The sequence below is a fragment of the Myxocyprinus asiaticus genome, chromosome 6, assembly GCF_019703515.2.
Source record: "Myxocyprinus asiaticus isolate MX2 ecotype Aquarium Trade chromosome 6, UBuf_Myxa_2, whole genome shotgun sequence".
NCBI lineage: Eukaryota > Metazoa > Chordata > Actinopteri > Cypriniformes > Catostomidae > Myxocyprinus > Myxocyprinus asiaticus.
The window spans coordinates 32,186,462-32,211,336 of NC_059349.1; the positions used below are offsets into that span (position 1 = coordinate 32,186,462).

Here is a 24,875-nt window from a genome sequence, read left to right on the forward strand (position 1 = left end):
TTCTGTGGCTTAACTGGTGGAGCATACCACTAGCAATACCAAGTTCATGGGTTTGAATCCCAAGAAACAAACATAATGATAAAATGTATACCTTGAATGTCCTGTAAGTTACTTTGGGTAAAAACATCTAACAAATGCATAAATATAAATGCATAAATGGCCTTTCAGGTTGTCAATTATACAGAAATTAAAATGGCTTGCAAATTTCTAACCGTCACAATACTAATCAAACAGCTTTATCTAAATTGTGATTGTATGTCACAATGTAATGCTTGTTAGACATTATTTAATTAAGTGTTTCTCTGTTACTTTCTCTTTTTTTGACCTACTTCTGTTTCCTCATCTCTTGAGGTTTGTGATTTCCAAACATGATTCTGAGCTTGTCACTTTCATCCTTTGATTTGAATAAAGGATGAAACAGTTTCAGAAAAGACTTTAAAACCTCTCATTTTGAGAAATGATGGTTCTCTCAGATCACTCTCTTCACGCAATGCTTTCTCCAAGGCAATTGCTTTCCCTCTCCAAAATCAACCACCCAAATTTAAAGCTTCCCTGCAGAACAGTCTGCACACAGCAGGAGCAGAGAGAAAATGGCTGCTCACATGCAGAATGTGCGCTGTGTGCACCTACTAGCACTGTCAACATGGCACGCCGAGCAGTTTTACACAACCACATCAGTTATCAGGCACAACTGAGAACACATCTGTTCTATGAGGAACAGAGGATATATAATCATAAAACAATCATAAAACTCTGAACATTAAGATCTTTGAAAACAAATCGTAATCACTGGTGCAGTACAGGGTGGTAAAAATTAGAACATATAATTGGTTTGACTGATATTTTTTACAGCTATTCACACTTTTTTAGTTTATCAGTTGTTACCGGTTCTTTAAAATTGTTTTAAAATTGGAAAATGGTGCCATTTGGTGGGTTTCTAAAGAATAGCACCCGACAATGCCATTATACCACTGTTCACCAAGAAAAGGAAACAACAAGTAGCGACCGGTTAGATCGCAAAACAAGTTTGAATAATAGTAGTTAATTTTTTTTTTTTTACTTTCATAATGCATATGTTTTTACGATGGTGTTTCAGTGCCACATTAAAATAAAATAAAATCTAAGATTTCAAGAATGAAGTTGTAATAGTTTGACAAAAAAGTACAAATTATGAGAATAAAGTCATAGCATTAAGAGAATAAAGTCATAATATTTTGAGAATAAATTCAAAGATATGAGAATAAAGTATCCTAATGTATGATTAAACTAAATATTCCACATTCATTTCTTGCATGAAGCTGCTGGCTTGGTGTTCTATCGTTGTGATAATGACACGTTGTTTCTCGTTATTTTTTTATTTTTTTCTCAAAATATTTCGGCTTTATTCACCCAATATAATATTTTATTCTCATAATGCTATGACTTTATGCTCTTAATTTTGACTTTATTCTTAAAATATTACAACTTTAAAGGAGTCATGTTATGAGGAATCAAATTTTTCTTGATATTTTGACATATATGAGGTCATTCTACTATAAAAACATACTGTAAATTTAAGATCACAAAACTTAATCCCCAATGCAATAAAAGCATTAATTAAAACCAAGCTGCAAAAACACCTCGTCTCTACTTCCGTGACTTCCTTACATCACTGTGCGTCCCATTAAATCATGACTACCTCTACAAGAAAAAAAAAAACATCAATGCCTACACTACATATTCGCACCCTTGGCACTCAGAGCGAGAGAGAGCAGGACAAACAGGCCTATTGTGGCCTAACTATTCCTAAACACCAAAGGGGACCCATCTATTTTGAATTATTTTTGTATATAAACATGCACTAGACAGACATCTTTGGCCGATGTCATGTATCTCGTGCCGCTTTTAAAAGAGGCGGTGTCAAGTTACAACTCTGAAGAGGAGACCCATTCTGTTTCATTCAGCTGCTCTGTCTCTTGCTGTTTTGAGCACAAACTGCTCAACAAACTGTTCTATCACCCATCTGCACTATTTTTAATTGTTGGTGTATGTAAATATGCACTAGATGGACGCCTTTGACCGTTTTGATGCCTTCCTGGCTTCAGTGCTTGATGATACTGAATGTGTGTGTGTCTTCATTGTGCTTTGGACTTTGTATGTGCGGTTTTTTTGGCTCATATCAGTGTGGATTGTATGTTTTTTTGGCTCATGTCAGCGTGGATTGCTTGTGAACCAGTCATAATATGATTCAAGCTGTGCAAAGGAACTGTTATTGAAGGATGGGGCAGTTAAAACACTTGGACCGATCGCAAAACCATTAGTAAACATGAATTCATGAATATTTCAAATGTCATGACTGTTTGATAGTTAATTCTGCTGTGCTTACAGTAAGTGAACAGTTTAATTTATTCGGATGCAATGTGTTGGATGTGCGTGACCCTGAAGTTTTGTTTTATAATGTTGTGGAGCTTGTTCATTCTCTTCCGATTGAGTTTCAGATATGGCTGTGTATTCGAGGGGCTTCACGATGTTAGCCAATCATAACAGTGGGCATTTACGTTGACGTTTTAAGGAGGCGCTTATGCCAAAACCAAGCGTATCAGACAGAGGGCCAGAGACAGGGTGGAAAATGATCATATATTACTAAATTATAAATGTTTTGGTGCAAAAAAAAAAAAATATGCTACGACGTCATTCTGGTCATTTTTTCTTTATTCTCTAAATCTTAGTTTTTGTTTTTTTACGTGGCACTAGAACTTTGTTGTATGTTTTACTGTTTTAGTCTAATGGTTATTTATTTATAATTGGAACAAAAAGCAGAAATAAAACAATAATTACAAATTGGTTCTACATATTGGTTGTTGAAAATTGGAAAATAAAAATTACAATATCGGTCATTAAAAAAAAACTATATTGGCTGATCTCTAGAAAAACATTTAATACCCAAATCCTTGTTTTGGATGGATAGTTCACCCAAAAATGACAATTCTGTCATACTTTACTCACTCTCGTTTTGTTCCAAACAGGTAGGACTTTCTTCTGTAGAACAAAAAAGGAGATGTTAGGCAGAATGTTACTCTCAGTCACCATTCATTTTCATTGCATCTTTTTTCCATACAATAAAAGTGGATGGCGATTGGGGCTGTCCTTCTGAGGCTGTCCTCTCCTTTTGTGTTCATATGGGACAGAATTGTCATTTTTGGTTGAACTATTCCTTTACTACATCAGCTTGAGAGAGACTTTTAATTTCTAGGTCAAACTGATGACTTACCGATGATCATGTAGAATAGACCAGAACATGGCAGTTCAACTAATGCTAGTCCCAGCTGTTGGTGCATGCGGGTTAAAATGGATTACACTTTTTGACAATCATTTTAGTCATCCATCTGCCTCTGATTGATAGTATCATGATATAAAACATCAGAAATAAATCATGAATCCACTATTCTATTCATATAATTTTGATCACAATCAACTCATGCAGACGATACATATCATTAAAATCAACCACAGTGTTTCTTTGAAGTGGTGTTCACTTGAAATACTGAGCATTCAAATTTTATTCAGTGATGCATTAAATGTGGAGAATTTTTCATAACCAAGCATGCAAAATCCTACTGGTACTAGATTAAATGTACTAAGATCTGGCACTGCCTTGCATAACAATGTATTTGACAGTACACCAGCTGAGGGTGTTGCAGGATATTTGCATTATTGCAGATACCATGTGAAATATGCATCTAAAATATCATGACTATTTCTGATTGAGACAGAAATCACAAGCATATTAAACGTTTAAAAAAGAAACTGCACTAACATTGAACGTTAAAGGACTCTTAAAGAAATAGTTCACCCAAAAATGAAATTATGTCATCGTTATGTATCATGTTCCAAACCCATATGACATTTTTCTTGCATTGAAGACACAAAAGGAGTTATCTAGCAGAATGTCCAAGCTGATATTTTCCATAAAATCAAAGTGAACGGTGACCACAGCTGTCCCTGGTCACTATTGATTTTCAGTGTATGAAAAGAGCTGCTTAGACATTCTCCTAAATATCTTCCTTTGTGTTCCACTGAAGGAAAAAAACATCTTTTTCAAAATGTTCTTTTCATTTTCATTTTTGGGTGAATAACTTAAGAATTTGAATAGACTATACAGAAGTTAACTTGCATTATATAATATTTAGTGTGAAAAGAAAGGAAAAAAGTCTGAATAAGAAAATGCATTACTCTGAAACAGGTAAAAGGGCCTATTGTATTGCGAGTCACATGATCACTACAATCACTCCAAGGCCACAGTTACCTTAGAAACAGACCTGTGCTACTTATTGAATATTTACAGTAATTTTACTAAAACGTCTTTCACAATGGCTTTCAGTTGGGCTGAGGCAGTATACAACAGAGTCCTGTAACACAACCTAAATTTCATTGTCAGACACTAAATAAATTGAACAATGCAAGGACCTGAGTCATTGTTGTGAGCAAGCTGTTATATCCTATTTCATTTCATCAATGGATCCTTTTCATTTAAAGTGACAAAAGCTACCTCTTTGGATTACCATAATGTATTGTGCTTCCCCAATGACTTTTTATTCTGAAATTACTGAGGTGAATGTCACCATTTTAGCATTTTAGCCAGAGATCATAATTATTGATGATACGTTATTGATGATATAATTCATTTTGTGTGTGTGAAATGTTTGTAATCAATGCTGTGATTTTAGCCAAGAATGACTTAAGCCAACAAACATAGAAGAACTCTTTATTGGGGCTCTGCCGCGTCTGAATGCTTAATCTGTCTATGACATCATGCTTGATCCCACTAACTGGCTGCCGTTTCCATAGAGATATCTATCCATTATAACAGTCTCTCACCAATAAGGCAACCACAAGGCTCACAGTTGATCATATCAATGATACACAACAACTAATTCTTGCCTCACACTGATGAAGTGTGGTTGCATGGCAAAACACTAGGCACAATAATATTTCTGAATGGATCTGAATAAACACAGTTCTGTTTCATATGAACGATCGTCCTTTTACTGTGAGTTTGTGTTTACTGCTTGTAAGGTCGTATACGAGAGTGTAAGGGTGCCACATGATTGCACCCAATGGAATTGCTGCACTGTCCTTTGGGACTAAATACAACGCACAGCAACGGAGTCTACAAAAACAGAAATGAGCCCATATGCATGAAAATCAGGGTATCAAAGACATCTGAGCAGAAAATCCCAGTAAATCTGATCAAATGTTAAGGAATCGAACTTGTTTTACACTTTGGAGTACGCAGTCTTATTGTCCACAACCTGTTTATCTTTAAGACATCTGCCCTGTGTTTGTCATATGCTTTTGACAATGGTTTTGTCCTCTTAGACTTTCGAAGGTTTGTTATCTGGAAGCAAAGGATTCACCTCTAAAAATGCCATCTTACCCCCAAGTCCTGATCACCCAGTGAAACACCAGATGTTATACGGTCCTTACTCTATAACAGTGGTTCCCAAACTTTATTAAACTACAGCACCCCTTTATAGTATTTTTTTTTCCCTCACAGCACCCCAACCACTAAAAAATAAACAAATAGGGCTTGGTATCACCAGTCACCTCACGATATGATACGTATCGTGATACGTCACGATTCGATATATCATGCGATAGATCATGATTTCATAATTTGGGTATATTTCAGTTATAATATCCATTTTGCTTACATACAGTATGAAAGAAATTCTCTTTCATCTAGTGCTGTTATTCATTATACAGGGGGTCTTCTAACTTGTTAAATTACAAACATACAGTATCAACTTTACAAATGTTATTTTATCATTAGTTTTTCATCATTTTTGGTGATAGTTTAGATTTTTTTAAAAAATAGTCCATGTATTGAAATTGCACATATTATATTGCACATATACATTATATTGTTACAAGTTTGCTGTTTACATGCCTAATTTGTACTATTTACAAGTATTTACTTAGTTCCATTTTAGTACTTGTTCTACATATCTGTCTCTTTAAGACATGTGGCAGGGACTTTGACAGTAGTGTTTGTTTGGTCGAATGGCTTCTTTACAGCATCCATGTTATGTGTGATTACAATGAAATGTTTCTTTTGTTGTTTTTGATAAATAACTGACTGTAGGAAAGGATATTAAGAGACATTATTAAACAACAAATGGTTTGCTTGGATCTAGTCTTTGGACATTACACAGAAAGAGTCAAAACGTTTACTCTCAGCATGCAGTGAGAAGATCTCGGTGCTGAACTTCTTCGCCACTACACCACTCAAACACTGGTGAGTGAAATCTAAAAAATTACTGGCCAGTGGATAATCACAGACAATTTCTGTAGCATATGGGAAGTATTTATGCACATATGATTGTAGGGGATTGCAGATAGAAAGAAAGAGCAATCTTGGCATTTTAAGAATTGACACTGGGATCATATAAATGATGATCAAGTAGAAAGTTATATTTTTGCCCACCCCTAGATCCAAACACATGAGAGAGAGATCCAGCATTTCTGTGAGATAAGCTGTGAATCCTGCTGGATCAGTTTCAGTCTCTTTCCTGCGTCGCAGAAGCGTCTTAGACTGCACTGTAATTATCATGATATATGGATCCAAGTATCGATACATTATCATGAGAAAAAGTATTGCAATATATCCATATTTGATTGTCACATAATGTGTAGTAGTGAAGATGATGAGGAGATGGATCTATTTCCAGGCTTTAATGAGGAACACCATATAAAACAAAGTGGTGTGGCATAACCCAAATCTACAAACTAACACAAGCATTACACAGACAAGAACTGACCACCAAAGAACAAAACAGGAGGGTATTTATACACAAACTGAACTAATGATGGAATGAAAGACAGGTGAGGATGATGGAGAACAGATGGCTGTAATAAGGGCAGTGTACTATGGGAAATGGAGTCCAGGGGGAAACTTCAAAATAAGAGTCAATGGAAACAGGAGGGAGACAGAACGTGACAATTGTATCAACTGCCCTATAAACAAATATGCGATTGAAAACAACTTTATTTACAACGTTTACTATTAATGTCAATATTAACAAATTAAATTTAAATAATGTATACTTCAGGTGTTTCTCCTGAACATTGCTTCATGAGTAATGATTCAAGAGCTAGTAATAAAATAGAGAACAGAGTAAACGGTGCTTTAAGTTATTTCAGTAACAGCAGCAATTAAAAAATACTGTGATATAAAAACATTAAAAGGTAATCTCATAAAAAATAAACACATTAATTATTGACATAATCTTTACTCTCTGATTATTAGATATACATTCATACAGATTCAATACAGTTAGAGTTTAACTAAAAAGCAGAACTGTCATTAAATTTTTTTGGATTTTTTTTTTTTTTCTTGTCAATATCTTTATTTGATTGGTATTTTGAGAAATAAGATTTTTGTCCTGTCTGCATCATACATTAATAGCTGTGTTTATATTGATATTGCATCAAGATGGCACAGATTTTTTTGTGATTTTTACATTCATATGATGTAAAGAGGGGCATTTTGAAGCGCATTTAAATGTTCATGCACACAGCTGCATTCACCACTAGACAAGAGTGCTCTATAGAGCACTCGCAGACATATGCATGTGAGAATTTGAAAGCAGCAGGCTGTAGTTAAACAGCTTGCAGATACCGAATTGAATCAGTACTCGGTACTGCCGATACTTTTACAGGTGGCTATTCAAATTTCAAACTGAGCAGATTTTGCTGCATCCCTAGCCAGTCCTGGCAGCACCCAGTTTGGGAACCACTGCTCTATAATGCCACTTTATACACAAAAAGATTTACCTACACTCAAAAGTGCTTAAGATGTTTGACTGGTGTTGCAAGTGGCAAGCTTTACAATTAGAAGTCATGTGAACCCACTAGATCCTAAAGCATTAAAATGCACAAACAAAATGCACAGATAGAACTCACTGTTACACCCACATTCACCAACACTTTTACCAAAACACACACACACACACACACACACACACACTAGAATTCTGGAGGTGATCTCAGGCTTGATTAGATGCTGGGATCAATGGGACAAAGAAAATTAGAGCAATGCATTAAAGTCCATGTGAAACGGCACCCGCAACCGATTATTCCCGACATAAACAGGATATTCAGTGAGAAAAATAGGGCGGGACATGATATTATGGGACACAACCATGACCTCTTCGATATCCTTCCTTGACAGTACAACAATTCAACCAGGTTAGTGTGGAACACACAGAAAACCCTATTAAGTTGACTCTTCTCATTTGATTTAGCAAGCTTGTTCCATCAATTGAATTGAGCAATGTCGTCTCCAAAAATTATGTTCATTTAGAATGAACATAACTATTTAGGTTATAGATGCAAGTAGACTTAACTCAGATTTTCTATTTAAATATTGTTGTTTCTACTGTTGTTAATAATTGTAAATTAATTGATTTAATGTTAGATCAAACAATAGCATAGCTCAAATAAAGAATATAACTGATTCTAGGAAATGCATATATACCTGCACTTTACCTGCACATGCACAAAGAGAATTAGTCAACAGGATCGAACTTGACCAAATGGGACACTGATCACCCTAATGGTGACATCACACGAAACAACTATTTGCAAAAAAAAAAAAAAATAAATAATAATAATACTACAAAAGAGCAAAAACCTCTATGGATTCTTAATTATAACTACTTAAATACCACCATTGACCATGGAAACATAATATAATAGTTAAAGAACTAAGCTTTATGGGTATTCACCATAGCCTTAATTTTGTACTCAAAAATTAACACTAAAAATCTTAAGTCTAAGGATTTTTAAGATAAATAAGTTCAATGAACTTAAATATTTGAGTTATGAGCCCAAAACCTGACATTTCAAGTAATACTTAATTAAGACAACTTGATATTTCCAGTAATGGCAACTTTAGGGTTTAAAGTGCAGCTCTGCATTTCATAAGGTGGTTGTGGCCCCTCCAACAACATTATCATGCCATTAAAATATTAAAAGGTGTTGTAAGCGATTTTTTAATGGAAATGTATGCAAAATGTTCCTACTCCCTGAAAGAAATCACTGAAACAAGTGTCATGAGATATCTCACCAGTCTCTGTGACAGCTCTAGACTTCAAACAAAAATGTGTCCACGGGCCACGGTCTCTGACGCTTTCTGCCTGTCAATAATTTTGCGCATTCTCATAGTATTGTTGTTGCAGCGAATTATTGAGGCTTAATGCCATATTCTAATTTAATAATTTGTCAGTTGAAGGTGCTATTTCGCTACTGTTGTGTTTGACAACTGTGGGAACATGCTTTGTGTCATTTCAACAGTATCAGTGCGGTGTTTTGTAAAGAGGGGGCATGGCTAAATAAATGGCTCAGTCTCATGGAAGATAGAACGGCAAAAATCACTTACAGCACCTTTAATGTGCAGTGACAATTATAAGTAAGCCGTTCATTGGTTTACCTACCCCAAAAGTATAAACACTGTGGCTCTGTGACACAAAACATTGAGGCTTATATTTATACTGTACCCTCTCTACTAATCATATCACTTTCTAGCAAAACCAATGTTGTGAGTTTGGGATGTGGCTTCCTGTAATGAGCTGGTGAAGTAGCTGAGATGAGATCGAGCGAGCGCGAGGCGGTGTGGCTCATAATGCCTGAAAAAGGGCAGACATAAAACAAAATGTTATGGAAAAGACATTTGCCTTTGCCATTAACAGATATAGGGCTACAATTTGAAGACACAAAAGACAGTGACAGAGACGCATTTACAAGATGGAGGATTTTGAGGCATGGACAGACAAAGTAAATAGGCTCAATTTGGATTTCATGTTGACTTCAATAACTAAAATTTCGATCTAAATATTTACGTAAAATCTTAAGTGAAATAATTGTAAAAAATTATATTTATTACAAGGTATATTAGTTGTACTAAGTTTATACTGCATGTACAAGTGGGAAAATGAAAAATATCAAATATGGACCAAAACAATTTTATGGACCTCAGACATTGTACTTTAATAAACTAGGGGCCTGGACTGTCATTGTAGACTCAGACCTACATTACAATATTAATACTCTATAAAGAAAAAAAGGTTTATTTACAGATTCATAATAATCATAAAGACATTAATCATACATTTTGTATTCTGACCGTGGAAAGATTTGTGTATTTATTGTTTTGACACACGACTGACAACATTGGGAATGAAACAGTAATACAATTCTGAGCAAACTTTAAGATTAAAATGTTCAATAAGGTCTTAAAGGAAACTAATCTCTTTTCATCTGAAGCTGACACACTGGGAGATTACGTTAAGCACTCCTGCATGCACAGAAATTGGACTGGAGATAATGTGCCCTTTATATTGCAATCAGTATATTAATTAAAGCAAATAAGTCAATTGCATTTTCTGCTTTTGTGAGAAAGTGACCACTAAAACAGTAAATGAAAATGAATCCAATAGGATGATAAGACCAAATGTGGTTATTCCCTCACTATATAGCACATCTTGCCCCACAAGATATGGTTTTAGAGCTAATTAACGATCAATAAGTTCTCAGTGGTGAGATGTACAGTTTTTCTAGACAAGTCTCCTTGCCCAAAATGTCAATGATACATTGAGACGCAGAGCAAATGTGAGGCAATTAAAATGCTTCTCGAATGGTGTTCTCAAAGGACAGCTGAGCGTGACATCGATGATAAAGAGTAATTATGTGAGGCTCGCTGTGATCAAACAGGCCCCACTGCTTATTCTGGGTTTTCTCCTTTATAGTCTCTTGTGGTAATGTCTGAATGCATTGTACTTTTTTCAATGGCCACCTCTTCTCCTCTTTATTTTCATTAAATATAAGTATACAATAGCATATTAAAGGTAAATCCTGTGCACATTAAGAACCATAATTGAAAGAAACAATTTTCCCATACGGCTTTGGCAACCAATTACAGAGGAGTAGCATCATGAGCAGTCATTGGTTAGAAAAGAACAGGAAAAAACATGCTCAAAGCTTATATATATATATATATATATATATATATATATATATATATATATATATATATATATATATTAGCATGGCTATTTGCAATCAAGTAGTCTTGTGGAAACAAAGGAATTAAAGAAAAAATGGACCCCTGATTGTCGCTGCCGTAGTGTGTTGTTAAGATGATTCTGAATGTGCTTTTTCCATTCGGATGAACCAGGTTTGATTCCCCCTTTTTTCCCACTTTTCCCCATCCTGTTTTCTGTCTCCACTCTTAATAATTTTCTTTAACACTTCTTATCATAATAAATACAAATAATATAAAGGTTGATTTCCTCGTAGTGATTTGGTCACGGTGAAGGTCGGGGAGTTGAGAAAAAGGTTTAATCCGGGTAAAATGAACCATGGTTTTACTAAAATAATATTAGAGTAACCATGTTTTTTGGCAGAAGCCATAGTTTCAATGCAATAAACAATGGTGTTACTAGAGTAATATGGTTTTAACATAGTAACCATATTTAATTTTGAGGTTACTATGAATTCACTAAAAAATACCATGGTGATACTATTGTTACTGTAGTAAAATATGGTTAATTTTTGTCATTTGTAATTAAGGGGTTGGTGTTAAGGCACAGTCACACATACCTTTGTACGGCGAAATTCCACGGGCTCGCCCACAAAAGGGCGAGCCATGCATTCTCACATAGACTAGACAACACTAAACAGGGGTGTCAGAGCTCAGCCATAAAGACAACAAAAACACAACAAACATAAGAGGATGAACTCTGACAGCTATGTACAAAGCGCTGCCCACACAGAGGTTACTGCCAAATCAAGCAACTTCCTATTGGTCAACGCACGAAAGCTTGCCGCAAAGTTCACCAAACTTGAAACTTGAAAAAGGGCAGACATAAAACAAAATTTTATGGAAAAGAAATTTTGCCTTTGCCATTAACAGATATAGGGCTACAATTTGAAGACACAAAAGACAGTGACAGAGACACATTTACAAGGTGGAGGATTTTGAGGCATAGACAGACAAAGTAAATAGGCTCAATTTGGATTTCATGTTGACTTCAATACCTATAATTTCGATCTAAATATTTACGTAAAATCTTAAGTGAAATAATTATAAAAAAAAAAATTTTATTACAAGGTATGTACAATGCGCTGCCCACACAGAGGTTATTGCCAAATCAAGCAACTTCCTATTGGTCAACGCGCAAAAGCTCGCCGCAAAGTTCACCAAATTTGAATGCCCCGTGAAATCCGCGAGGGGAAATTCTTCGCCACCGGAAGTTCATCGTGCGAAATTCACGATCGCGTGGATTCCCATTAAGAAGACTGTATTTCACCCGCAGAAATGTTTACGTGCAAAGGAATGTGTGACCGCGCCTTAAAGTGTCTGTGGGACTCTAAATAAACACAATAAACATTCTGCTGACAGTTATTCTAGGGGTGCTACCCCTACGGCTTTCCATGCGCTACCTCTGGGCATCCTTCAAGGTCGGGCCAGAGACAAAAGGTCCAGTTGTCCCCCCTTATCGGCGGTTTTTTATTTGGTTTTTTTTTTTTTTTTTTGGGGGGGGGGGGTGTTGAAAGGGTAACTGGTCAATGCACTGCACACCACTGCAACTATATAATAAAGGAACTGTAGATTTTGCCCGAAAAGTTGAATGGTGTTCTCAGGATGAGTATTTAAGCCAAGACACATTTTTCAAAACACCCTAAAATCTTCAGTAGGAGTTGTACAAGCCAGGAACAAAACTACTGATGATTTTTGTGTTTCAAGAAACTGACAGACCAGTTTATTTGCCATTCTACTGTAAGCCTGGAAAATGCATCATGGGATGTCAGTATGAGTCTTGGATTTTTCAAGTGTGGCATGATGACATTGCTGCCATGCCTATGTAGCTCTGGGTGGAAGTAGTTGGCTCAGTAAGAGCTCCTGACCTAGTATAGGATTAATAATGCCGCTGAAGAGAGCTGACATTGCCGTAAGAAGTGTTTACTGTTAGCTATGTGTACGGGGAAACAGTACAAATATAAGGTTTGTGTATTGGAAATGTACAATTCTCCAAGCTTCAAGACAGAATCAATGTGTTATTCTGACTGTTAAAGCTGAGGTGTGTTTTTTCTGTGTCACTAGCATCACCAGATGCAAAAATAAACACTGTTTTCAAACAGATTCCAGAATTGTTTTTTTTTTTTTTCTGCTGTGTTGGGCTGGAGGTTTTACACTTTTACATGAAATCAACCTACAAATGGCTTACATATAGTTCATCTAACTAGTTCACATAGTAACAGAACAAACCTTCCAAGAGAGCCGCATGTTTGAAATAATACTCTGAGATAAGTTACCTCTTCACAGGAAGTTTTTCCATTGTGCCATGTCAGCACACTTGCTTTGTTTATGTAATGCTAATTTAAGACCACACAACATTCTGTGTTTGTCTGAGATAATACACTATATTGCCAAAAGTATTCGCTCACCCATCCAAATAATTGAATTCAGGTGTTCCAATCACTTCCATGGCCACAGGTGTATAAAATGAAGCACCTAGGCATGCAGACTGCTTCTACAAACATTTGTGAAAGAATGAGCCGCTCTCAGGAGCTCAGTGAATTCCAGCGTGGTACTGTGATAGGATGTCACCTGTGTAACAAGTCCAGTCGTGAAATTTCCTCGCTACTAAATATTCCACAGTCAACTGTCAGTGGTATTATAACAAATTGGAAGTGATTGGGAATGACAGCAACTCAGCCATGAAGTGGTAGGCCACGTAAAATGACAGAGCGGGGTCAGCAGATGCTGAGGCGCATAGTGCGCAGAGGTCGCCAACTTTCTGCAGAGTCAATCGCTACAGACCTCCAAAGTTCATGTGGCCTTCAGATTAGCTCAAGAACAGTGCGTAGAGAGCTTCACGGAATGGGTTTCCATGGCCGAGCAGCTGCATCCAAGCCATACATCACCAAGTGCAATGCAAAGCGTCAGATGCAGTGGTGTAACGCCGCCACAACTGGACTCTAGAGCAGTGGAGATGCGTTCTCTGGAGTGACGAATCACGCTTCTCCATCTGGCAATCTGATGGACGAGTCTGGGTTTGGCAGTTGCCAGGAGAACGGTACTTGTCTGACTGCATTGTGCCAACTGTGAAGTTTGGTAGAGGGGGGGATTATGGTGTGGGGTTGTTTTTCAGGAGCTGGGCTTGGCCCCTTAGTTCCAGTGAAAGGAACCCTGAATGCTTCAGCATACCAAGAGATTTTGGACAATTCCATGCTCCCAACTTTGTGGGAACAGTTTGGGGATGGCCCCTTCCTGTTCCAACATGACTGTGCACCAGTGCACAAAGCAAGGTCCATAAAGACATGGATGAGCGAGTTTGGTGTGGAAGAACTTGACTGGCCTGCACAGAGTCCTGACCTCAACCCGATAGAGCACCTTTGGGATGAATTAGAGCGAAGACTGCGAGCCAGGCCTTCTCATCCAACATCAGTGTCTGACCTCACAAATGCGCTTCTGGAAGAATGGTCAAAAATTCCCATAAACACACTCCTAAACCTTGTGGAAAGCCTTCCCAGAAGAGTCGAAGCTGTTATAGCTGCAAAGGGTGGGCCGACGTCATATTAAACCCTATGGATTAAGAATGGGATGTCACTTAAATTCACATGCGTCTAAAGGCAGATGAGTGAATACTTTTGGCAATATAGTGTATGTTTACAGACATGCTGGGACCCACTATAATTTGCCACTAAGTGGTGCCCAAGAAGACCCCTGCTGGTGAGAGAACAGCAGGACTACATTTGACCACTAGCTCCAAGAAGACAGTCCAAATCTCTCAATCAGGGACGTAGATTCCGGGGGGGATGGGGGTTAACCCCCATTAATCAAAACAAACGAGTGCAACCCCCTACCCCCCACCTCCCTGATTATTTATACAATTATCAATCAATACATGAGTAAATGCTTCACACTGCAATCCCCCAAATTTTCAAGCCAAATCAATGCCCTTGCTCTCAATAATACTCAGTGCTCAGGGTGCGATTTCAGGGCTTAAGCTACTCATAAAAGTGCAAATATTGTCTTATAATAATATCAGCTAGTAATAATAAAGTTTTTTTTTTTTCTAACCATTGGTTAATTAAAACCTGTCATCAAAGGTCATAAAAATCTGGATTGATCATGTTAAAATAACATGGAACTGTTACAAGTGAAGACATTGGTAGGCTTTTTGTCGTTTCCATAAGAACAAATGAATATTAATTGGTAGAATTAGGAACATTATTTCGTCTTTTATTAGTAATAATAACCAGTGTCTACGTAGTAGTGGTAGGCACTGGTTATAATCTCTAATAATCACTAATATCACTAATAATATAATCACTATCACTAATAATACTGTATAATCACTACAAAAAATACATTAATGGGCATAAAATATTAATTGAAAAAAAAAATTATTATGCGAGTAGAAAGAGACTCACAAAGTGCTAAAAGAGACAAAAAACTACCACAGCTAGCAGATCGGTTGCCAGTGACAACAGTCTGTTACTCAGTTTAGTAGTCCTTACTCAAAAATAAATGGTCCCACGACTGATTGGAATCCAGTATTCCAGATAACCATGTACTAATAATCAGGGACTAAAAACGGAACAAAAAATAAAACCGAAAATGAACTGAATTTTTTTTGCAGAAATTAACCGCAAATGGGAACAAATTCCCTTTCAAATGTTCCTCAGTAAAAACTTTATTTTTAAATGCTGGCAATCGGTTAATTTAATTCTGATAATTTTTAATGAAAGCAAAGACCAAAGGGTTTATTGCAGTAAATTTTCAGAATTACACCACTTTCTGTTGCCCACAAAAAAACTAGCCTTCTCTCATTTTGTAGAACACAAGCATGTGCTTTGATCCTGAAGGAAACTGCTGCATCACACAGCCTTTTGTGACATGCTGAAGAACTATATGCAATTACTATGTATACATACATGGTTAATCCAGATACAAGAAAAATATTAGAGGTATTACTCAGTTGTTTCCAAATCTTTACTGAATTATTATCTGATATGATGCATTAATACAGATTTGATGCTGCCAGGTTTTATCTGAGAATTTTACCTGTAATTAAAATTAAATGATCCATGCAGTTTTTTTTGTTTGTTTTTTTTTATTTAGGCCTTACTTATCTCAGTTTAATATGGCTTATTACAGCTAAAGAGTCAAGAGCAATGATTGTGTGCTTCCTTCTGTTTTATATTAATATTGGTTATTAAATCTGTATAAAGTACTGCTGTCCGTCGATTATAATCGCAATTAATCACATCATTTTTTGTAGTTAATCGCGATTAACTGCAGATTTTGAAAGTGCTGAGATTTGACACTATATATAATTATTTTTTTGTCAAAATGCATTTGTTTCCATCTTAAGAAAGAAAACAAAACAATATGTAACAATATAATGCTTTATTAACATTTTCCAAACAAAGCCTTTCACAAGAAATGCACTAAAATAGCACCAATTCGAGTAACATTAAATGTTTCCCAAAGTGTAAGTGGGAGGTTGACAAATTTAAAGAACTAGTTTCCACATAGGTTACATATTCATTGCAATGGGCATTAAATATCTTAAACTTTCATACTCCACAATATCAATCTACCAGTAGACTGTGACTAGCCGATTTGTTACAGCAATCGTGAAGCTGTGTTCATGATTCGCGTCAGAGTGTCAACACCAGCGTCAAGCTTTGAAAACCGCTTCCAGACAAAAACGTCTCTTTCTGCGTTTTGTTTACAGTTGAGAATTGACTTGCTTCTGTAGCAATTAAAATGTGCCTTACAAGTCCCTTATGGGCTTTTTTTTTTTTTTTTTTTTTTTTTGTACATTAAATAGCACTAAGAGCTCCTTTCTCCATCAATGTAATGACTCCGGGTGGACACATTACAAAGGTTCCACCCTTCACACAAGTGTTTATGCTGTATTAATGGTAAATGCGTTAATCACGATTAAGAAAAATTAATGCGTTAAACTTTTTTAAATAATCACATGCGTTAATGCGTTAAATCTGACAGCTCTAGTATAAAGTTGATTCATTAACTCCAGAAGAGTTTTTGTGGGTGCACAAAATAATAATTCAGCCTGTATAAGGTGACGTTTAGTTCAAATGTGCCCACGCGGAGTGTGTGTGCATGCAGGACAGAGAGATTTAGCCTGTTAATTGATTTTTGATGGCCAGATTGTAACGTTCTCTCTGTAATGTCTGTAACGTTGGTGCTGGCACTGGCAACCACAAAGACGATGACGATGGTGTAAAGAACCCAAGTGCAAATTTATTCCAACTCGTGATATCCAAAACCCTAACTACATACATGAATTAAACATAAACATGAACTTGACATAACATAAACTTGGCTTGGCATAAACTAGACTTGACATGAACTTGAACTAACAACCAAAGTTACATTCAACAATCATCAATACCTGACAATGGACAAAGGAAAACATGAGGCTTAAATACATGAACATGGGAAAAAACATGACAAAGATAACCAATAAACACAAAGAACTCTAAACAAGATAACAAGACAATCAACCAATGAAAACAAGACACATGAACATGCAGGGAAACATTAAATCACATGACAAGGGAACCACATGACATGAAACAGGAACTACAATTTCAAAATAAAAGACATGAAAAACATGAACCAACAAAATACACATGACATATCCCCCCCACTAAGGGGCAGCTCCCGAAGCCCCAACACATGAACAAAACACATTAAACATGGCATAAACCCAAAGTTCTGTAGGGAGCTGGGGTGGGGGGGAGTCTTGAAGTGTGGCTAGGCAAGACATGGCGTGGGGCGTGGCCAGGCAGAATCAATGGAAAGTGGGGCCCTGAGAGGCTTGAGGGGCAGAGCCATGGAAGGCGAGCCATGAGAGACTTGAGGGGCAACACCAGGGAACTTGGTGCCTGGAGTAGCCGACAGCTCAAAGGACCATGGTGGAGTCGGAGGTTTGGAGAACCGAGGAAGCGCCCAAGGCTTGGAGGACCGAGGTGGAGCCGGTGGGACTGAGGACCAAGGCAGAGCCGTAGGGAAGGAGGTGACCCTGGTGAAGCCGCAGGTTCAGATTGACGAAGCGTAGCTGTGGGATTGGAGAGCTCAGGTGGAGCCAGGTGACCAATTGACCAAGGCAGAGCTGGAGGGACGAGGGACCCCAGAGAAGCCGATTGGCCGAAGGACCATGGGACATAGAGCCAAGGTGAAACTGAGGGCTCGTAGAACCAAGGTGGAGTCCAGAGCTCGGAGGGTCTAGGTGAATTCGGAGGACCGGAAGTTCCCCATGTCTGATCCTGAGGAAGCGTCCATAGGGTGGGCAAGGGCGGGAACAATCTCCAGGTCCAATAGCTCAGATGTGGCTATGACATGGCGTGGAACAGACTCAGGCTTGGCTGTGATGTGGCATAGAGCAGGCTCAGGCATGGCTGTGACATGACATGGAGTAGGCTCAGGCGTGGTTGTGACATGACATGGAGCTGGCTCAGGCGTAGCTGTGACACGACTTGGAGCAGGCTCAGGCGTAGCTGTGACACGGCATGGAGCAGGCTCTGGTGTTGCTGTGACATGGCATGGAGCAGGCTGAGGCTTTGCTGTGACATGGCATGGAGCAGGCTGAGGCTTTTCTGTGACATGGCATGGAGCAGGCTGAGGCTTTTCTGTGACATGGCATGGAGCAGGCTGAGGCATTGCTGTGACATGGCATGGAGCAGGCTGAGGTATTTCTGTGACATGGCATGGAGCAGGCTGAGGCGTTGCTGTGACATGGCATGGAGCAGGCTGAGGCGTTGCTGTGACATGGCATGGAGCAGGCTGAGCTGTTGCTGTGACATGGCATGCAGCAGAATCAGGATCCAGGGCAAAAGATGGCGCTAGCTCAGCGACCATGACGAGGAACTCTGGCTTGGCAGCCATGACGTGGAACTCCAGCTCGGCGGCCGTGACGTGGAACTCCGGCTCGGCAGCCATGACGTGGAACTCCGGCTCGGCGGCCATGATGTGGAACTCTGGCTCGGCGGCCATGACGTGGGACTCCGGCTCAGCATCCGCCTTCCCCACAGTGAATGTAGAACCAATAATCTGCAGGGCAACGTCGATATACTGAGCCAGGCTGTGGGTACTCTGACCGCCTAGCATCAGAGAAGTGATTGGCTCATTCAGTCCAAAACAGAAAATGTCTTTGAGGGCGACCTCATTAAAGTCCACCCAGCAGGCCAGAGCACAGAAATCCTCCACATAATCCTCCAGGGGACAATTCCTCTGACGTAGGCATAGGAGTTGGATTGCTGGGTTCATTTTGGTCGGTCAGGTATTCTGTAACGTTCTCTCTGTAACGTCTGTAACACTGGTGCTGGCACTGGCAATGACAAAGACTATGACGATGGTGTAAAGAACCCAAGTGCAAATGTATTCCAACTTGTGATATCCAAAACCCTAACTACAAACATAAATTAAACATAAACATGGACTTGACATAACATAAACTTGGCTTGGCATAAATTAGACTTGACATGAACTTGAACTAACAACCAAAGTTACATTCAACAATCATTAATACCTGACAATGGACAAAGGAAAACATGAGGCTTAAATACATGAACATGGGAGAACACGACAAAGATAACCAATAAACACAAAGAACTCTAAACAAGATAACAAGACAACCAACCAATGAAAACCAGACACATGAACATGGAAGGAAACATGAAATCACATGACAAGGGAACCACATGACATGAAACAGGAACTAGAATTTCAAAATAAAAGACACAAAAACATGAACCAACAAAATACACATAACACAGATGTATATTTGAAATATTTTTGAGGATCCATCCATCCATTCTCCATAGCCACTTACTGTATCCTATTCAGAGTCATGGGTAGTGCTGGAGCCTATCCCAGCTGTCTTGGGCCGAAGGCGGGGAAACACCCTAAACAGGTGGCCAGTCCATCATATGGTACAGACAAACACATTCACACTCTCACTCACACCTACGGGCAATTTTTGAGTCTCCAATTCACTTGACTTGCATGTTTTTGGACTGTGCGGGGAAACCAGAGGAAACCCAAGCGAACACTTGGAAAACATGCAGACTCCACCAAGAATGACCCAGGTTGAGCCAGGACTTGAACCGGTGACCTTTTTGCTGTGAAGCGACAGTGCTACCCACAGAGCAACGTTATTTTATATACTGTAGGCTACTGCATACAATGCTTGTTAAGTTTTCTATGCTCATAATTCACCCACATGGGGAAAAGATTTTATCGCTTATTTTCACTTATTTTGGGTGAGGCAAGTCCCTTGTTTTGGGCTTGTTTTTCCAGATCAGGCCCCTTGTTTATCTTGTGAGATCTGGCAACACTGCAATTGGTATATCACCCAAACTTTTGGGTAAAACTGTCTATGAAGCCCATATTTATAATGCATTGTAAAGGCATTATAGTGCATTAGTAATGTCTCATAATACACATTATAATATGTTATAACTTCTCATAAATAATTGTAACCACAATTATAATACATTATAATACTTACCTATTCATAGTTATACCTTATAAATCATCATAACACAAGCAATATCCAATTTTATCTGACGAAGTTATATATATTTGTAATTTGTAAAGTGACAAAAGCAATGTCTTATTATAAACATCCATAAGGTATTCTTAAGTGGTTATAAAACATTACAATTCATGCTGGAAGTTATATACATTACACATGCACAAAATACAAAATAACACACATTCAATGTAAATTTTGAGATATTACGGATAATAACGCTTGAAAAGCTACAAGGTTAAAATATATCAGGAAAAAATATGTATATTGGTCACACATGTAGCCAATCTTCTTGGGTGTAAACACACCACAAAATAAAATATTTTAAAAAAATAAAATAAATCTATACTGGACTCTATACAATAAACTTTAATGTTTGTGCATCTTATTTGGAGACTTATTTTATAAATAACTTCCATATATACATTTGACTTGTAATGTATTGTATGTTACAAGTTTATGCTATGGCTGTTTATAAGAAGATATTGCTTTTGTCATTTACTTAAAGCAGGCAAAGACCATGACAGCACATATACTTTATACGATAAAATTAGATGTTGCTTGTGTTATAATGCATTATACTCTAAATTATAACTATGAATAGGGGAAGTCTTACAATGTATTATAACTGTTGTTATAATTGTTTATGAGAAGTTATAACTTATTATAAGGTGTTTATTTATGAGAAGTTGTAACTTGTTATAAGACGTTTTATGAGACATGAATCCAGTATAATGCATGTTTAATGCCTTTACAATGCAATATAAATATGGGCTTCATAGAAAGTGTTACCACATTTTGTTTTTAGTCCCTACTAATAATATTTAGTAGTGCAAAAATGGTGTAGTACAGTGTGACACTATTTGCTCAAGCATATTGAAACATTTTTAACCTTAACATGTGTTTCATGTGGTAACATATAAATTAACAGGTTTTATTCAAAACAAAAATATTGTTTAACATCACTGAATCAATGTGAATGCATCAAGTAACACCAACAAAGCTCATTTTAAGGGTTATGTCAGGTAGAAATACCTCCTTAAGATAACAGTTTTAGGTTACCACTTATTACAGCCCAAGGTCATGCCCAAACATGCAACTTCTCTTTCAAGACATCTTAGATGATTCCAGTTCAAAAGAAAATTATTGATGTTAAGGCTGAGGACAATAAACCATCCTAAACCACCAAAAATATAAGTGCATAACCTTCATTTTTTATTCATTTTTGTTTGCAAATCTATAAATAGATGGCATGGGCCCTGCTCTCTCTCATATTTCATATTTCATGTGTCAGTGGATTCCTTAATCACAAGTGCAAATGCTCAGTGAGCACAGCTTGTCTCTCCTGACTCCGGGTCTGTATCATCCACGCAGTCAGGAAAGAATGTATTTCTGCCCTCCTATCAAGTCTTTTCTAGAGCACTGACAGTGTGTGCATAAGCAAGGCAGCTCCCTGGTGCATTTGCCGTGTGCATATAAGAGGATGTTTCCATGGTACACTGGCTAAATGAAGTTAAGGCAAGATCGCTCATTCAAGCACTTGATCTGTGTACAAGACAGTGCTGGGAAAGGACGGCCCTCAATAGCATTAAGACAGCTTAACACACCTGGGAACTTAACAAGAGGGAGCTATAGGGCTATAGAGTTTCGGAATAATAAAATCTACTTTTATCACTCTGCTGAACTTCTTTTTTTTAATAGATTTTACCCTCAGAAATGACAGGCAAAGATAATAATAAGTGTGTATTATCTTAAAGGGATAGTTCACCCAAAAAGAAAATTCTGTTTGACTTTCTTCCATGGAACACAAAAGGAGATGTTAGGCTGAATGACATCCTCAGTCTTCATTCACTTTCATTATGTATAAAAAAAAGATGTGATGAAAGTGAATGGTGACTGAGACTGTAATTCTACCTAACATCTCACCTAACAGTTTAATATATGTCTTCTGAAGCGATGCAAATGCTTTGGGTGAGAAACTAATAAATATTGAAATCCTTTTTTACTATAAATTTCCACTTTCAGAATGTGAAAGTTTGTTTTGTTTGTTTTCAACAGAAGAAAGTCATACACATCTGGAATGGCATAAATGATGACAGAATTTTCATTTTTGGGTGAACTAAGTGTACACATCAAACCTCAAAGTTACAAAAAAAAAAGATTAATCAAATTCCAAGTTACCATTTGGCAGATCTTCTTAGGGAAAATCTTAAAAATATAAAAGAAATGTATGATACTGCACTCACATTTCCTCCTGCTATGACAGCTATAACTTCATATCTGTTGTGAGTGTCAGCTCGAATGTCAACAATGGCAAGTGACTGTGTCATCACCAGCTTTATCTCTGTGGTCATTATCAGAAGAGGAGACTCCAAGTGGCTGAAGACAAGTCTGATATTTATCAATTGGTCTATTACCTTCTGAGAAGAATACCAAAGAACACTATGAGCATGATACACCGTTCAGCCACAACATTAAAACCACCTGCCTAACATTGTGTAGGTCCCCCTCGCGCCGCCAAAACAGCACCAACCCACATCTCAGAATAGCATTCTGAGATGCTATTCTTCTTACCACAATTGTACAGAGTGGTTATCTGAGTTACCGTAGACTTTGTCAGTTCGAACCAGTCTGGCCATTCTCTGTTGACCTTTCTCATCAACAAGGCGTTTCCATCCACAGAACTGCCGCTCACTGGATGTTTTTTGTTTTTGTTGGCACCAACAATCATGCCATGGTCGAAATCACTGAGATCACATTTTTTCACCATTCTGATGGTTGATGTGAACATTAACTGAAGCTCCTGACCCGTATCTGCATGATTTTATGCAATGCACTGCTGCCACACGATTGGCTGATTAGATAATCGCATGGATGATTGTTGGTGCCAGACGGGCTGGTTTGAGTATTTCTGTAACTGCTGATCTCCTTGCATTTTCATGCACAACAGTCTCTAGAATTTACTCCAAATGGTGCCAAAAGCAAAAAACATCCAGTGAGCGGCAGTTCTGTGGACAGCAAACGGCCTCACCTATGCAACCGCACAGTCTAGCCGGATACACTTCTATTTCCATATCTAATTTCTCTGACCAGTCCTAAACAAATGTGCTTTATTCGTCTTTATTATTTACTTAATTTATACTTTATAAAGGATTCCCTGTTTTATCTATAGATCTGTCAACTGGCAATACGGTCAATAATGCAAAAAGAAGCCATAATGCAAGAAATAGATTAGGCTACACAAGCCAGTAAATCAAGAAATTAAAAATGTATGGAAACAAAATGAATATGGTGCTTCATATCTAACCAAAGCCATTGACAGTTCTAGACAAAGAAGCAGTGGTTAGTCGTCATGTCCGTGGACTAGTGTAATCTTATAAATACATCATCGAGATTTAGGTCAATAGGCGAGTAATAGGTTTTGTGTGCCCCCAACCCCCCCATGGAGAATGATGCTCTAATGGATTCCATTTTCAGTTCCCAGCCTGCGCTCCATAGCCCGATGAATACAAGCTTCAAATGCGATAAAACATCCCTTAACACAATAACAGCAATATGAGCATGCAAATAAGTAAATAACCTATGCTGTGCACCGGAATGGTTGTAACAGCTGTTTCACGCATATTCGTGGCAGAAATCACGGCTGAAGGTGGGGAGTGTGACAGCTGGAAATGCAACTGGAATGACATTGGGCTTACCGAATTAATGTCCAGTGGAACAAACGCTCTTCTCGCTTCCCCTCCCCGATTAACGCCGACAATTCAGAAGTAGTGACACACGGAAATCATTCCCAACGACTGGCACTTAAAGCGGACTTTCGAGAAGAGATGCTGGTGTGCAGTGCTACGGGTAGCATCCGCTAGGTATCCAAGGAAAACCGTGGGTATAGGAGACCGGAAAACTGCGGTGGGTAGCCACGAACGCAGCAGCAGCAGCAGCGCCTGCTCACTCCCTCTCTCTCCTCCTCTTCCCTGCTGGACCATCCCTATCCGAGCACCTTGCTGCAGTGATGACGATACGTCCCGCAGCGACATCTCCCGGTCATGTTCGGAATTTCGCCTCTGCAATCCCATTTGAAGAACTGTGATACCCAAAGTATGCTTCTGTTTTTGCAGGTAGGATAGCGTATGCCTAGACGTATGGCGGGAACTCCGTGCCAAAATGTAGCAGTGGTAGAAACAACAACAGAAGATGTGCATGTCAAAAGTGTGTGTAGGAGGAGGTCAGAAGATACCTGTATTCAGGGTTGGGGAGTAA

At 38.1% G+C, this 24,875-nt stretch overlaps 1 protein-coding gene across 5 annotated transcripts in view; it reads right to left on the reverse strand.

The window, feature by feature from the left end:
* The window catches only part of LOC127443090 (catenin delta-2-like), a 138,941-nt gene extending 114,387 nt beyond the window's left edge, over positions 1-24,554 (reverse strand). For 3 of the 5 annotated variants that reach the window (XM_051701592.1, XM_051701589.1, XM_051701587.1), the window contains exon 1: positions 24,317-24,553. The gene's annotated coding sequence lies outside the window, so the exon portion shown is untranslated. Of the gene's footprint in view, positions 1-24,316 lie in introns of all 5 variants that reach the window. The other 2 variants (XM_051701590.1, XM_051701588.1) reach the window with 1 other exon arrangement.
* Positions 24,555-24,875: the final 321 nt, after the last annotated feature.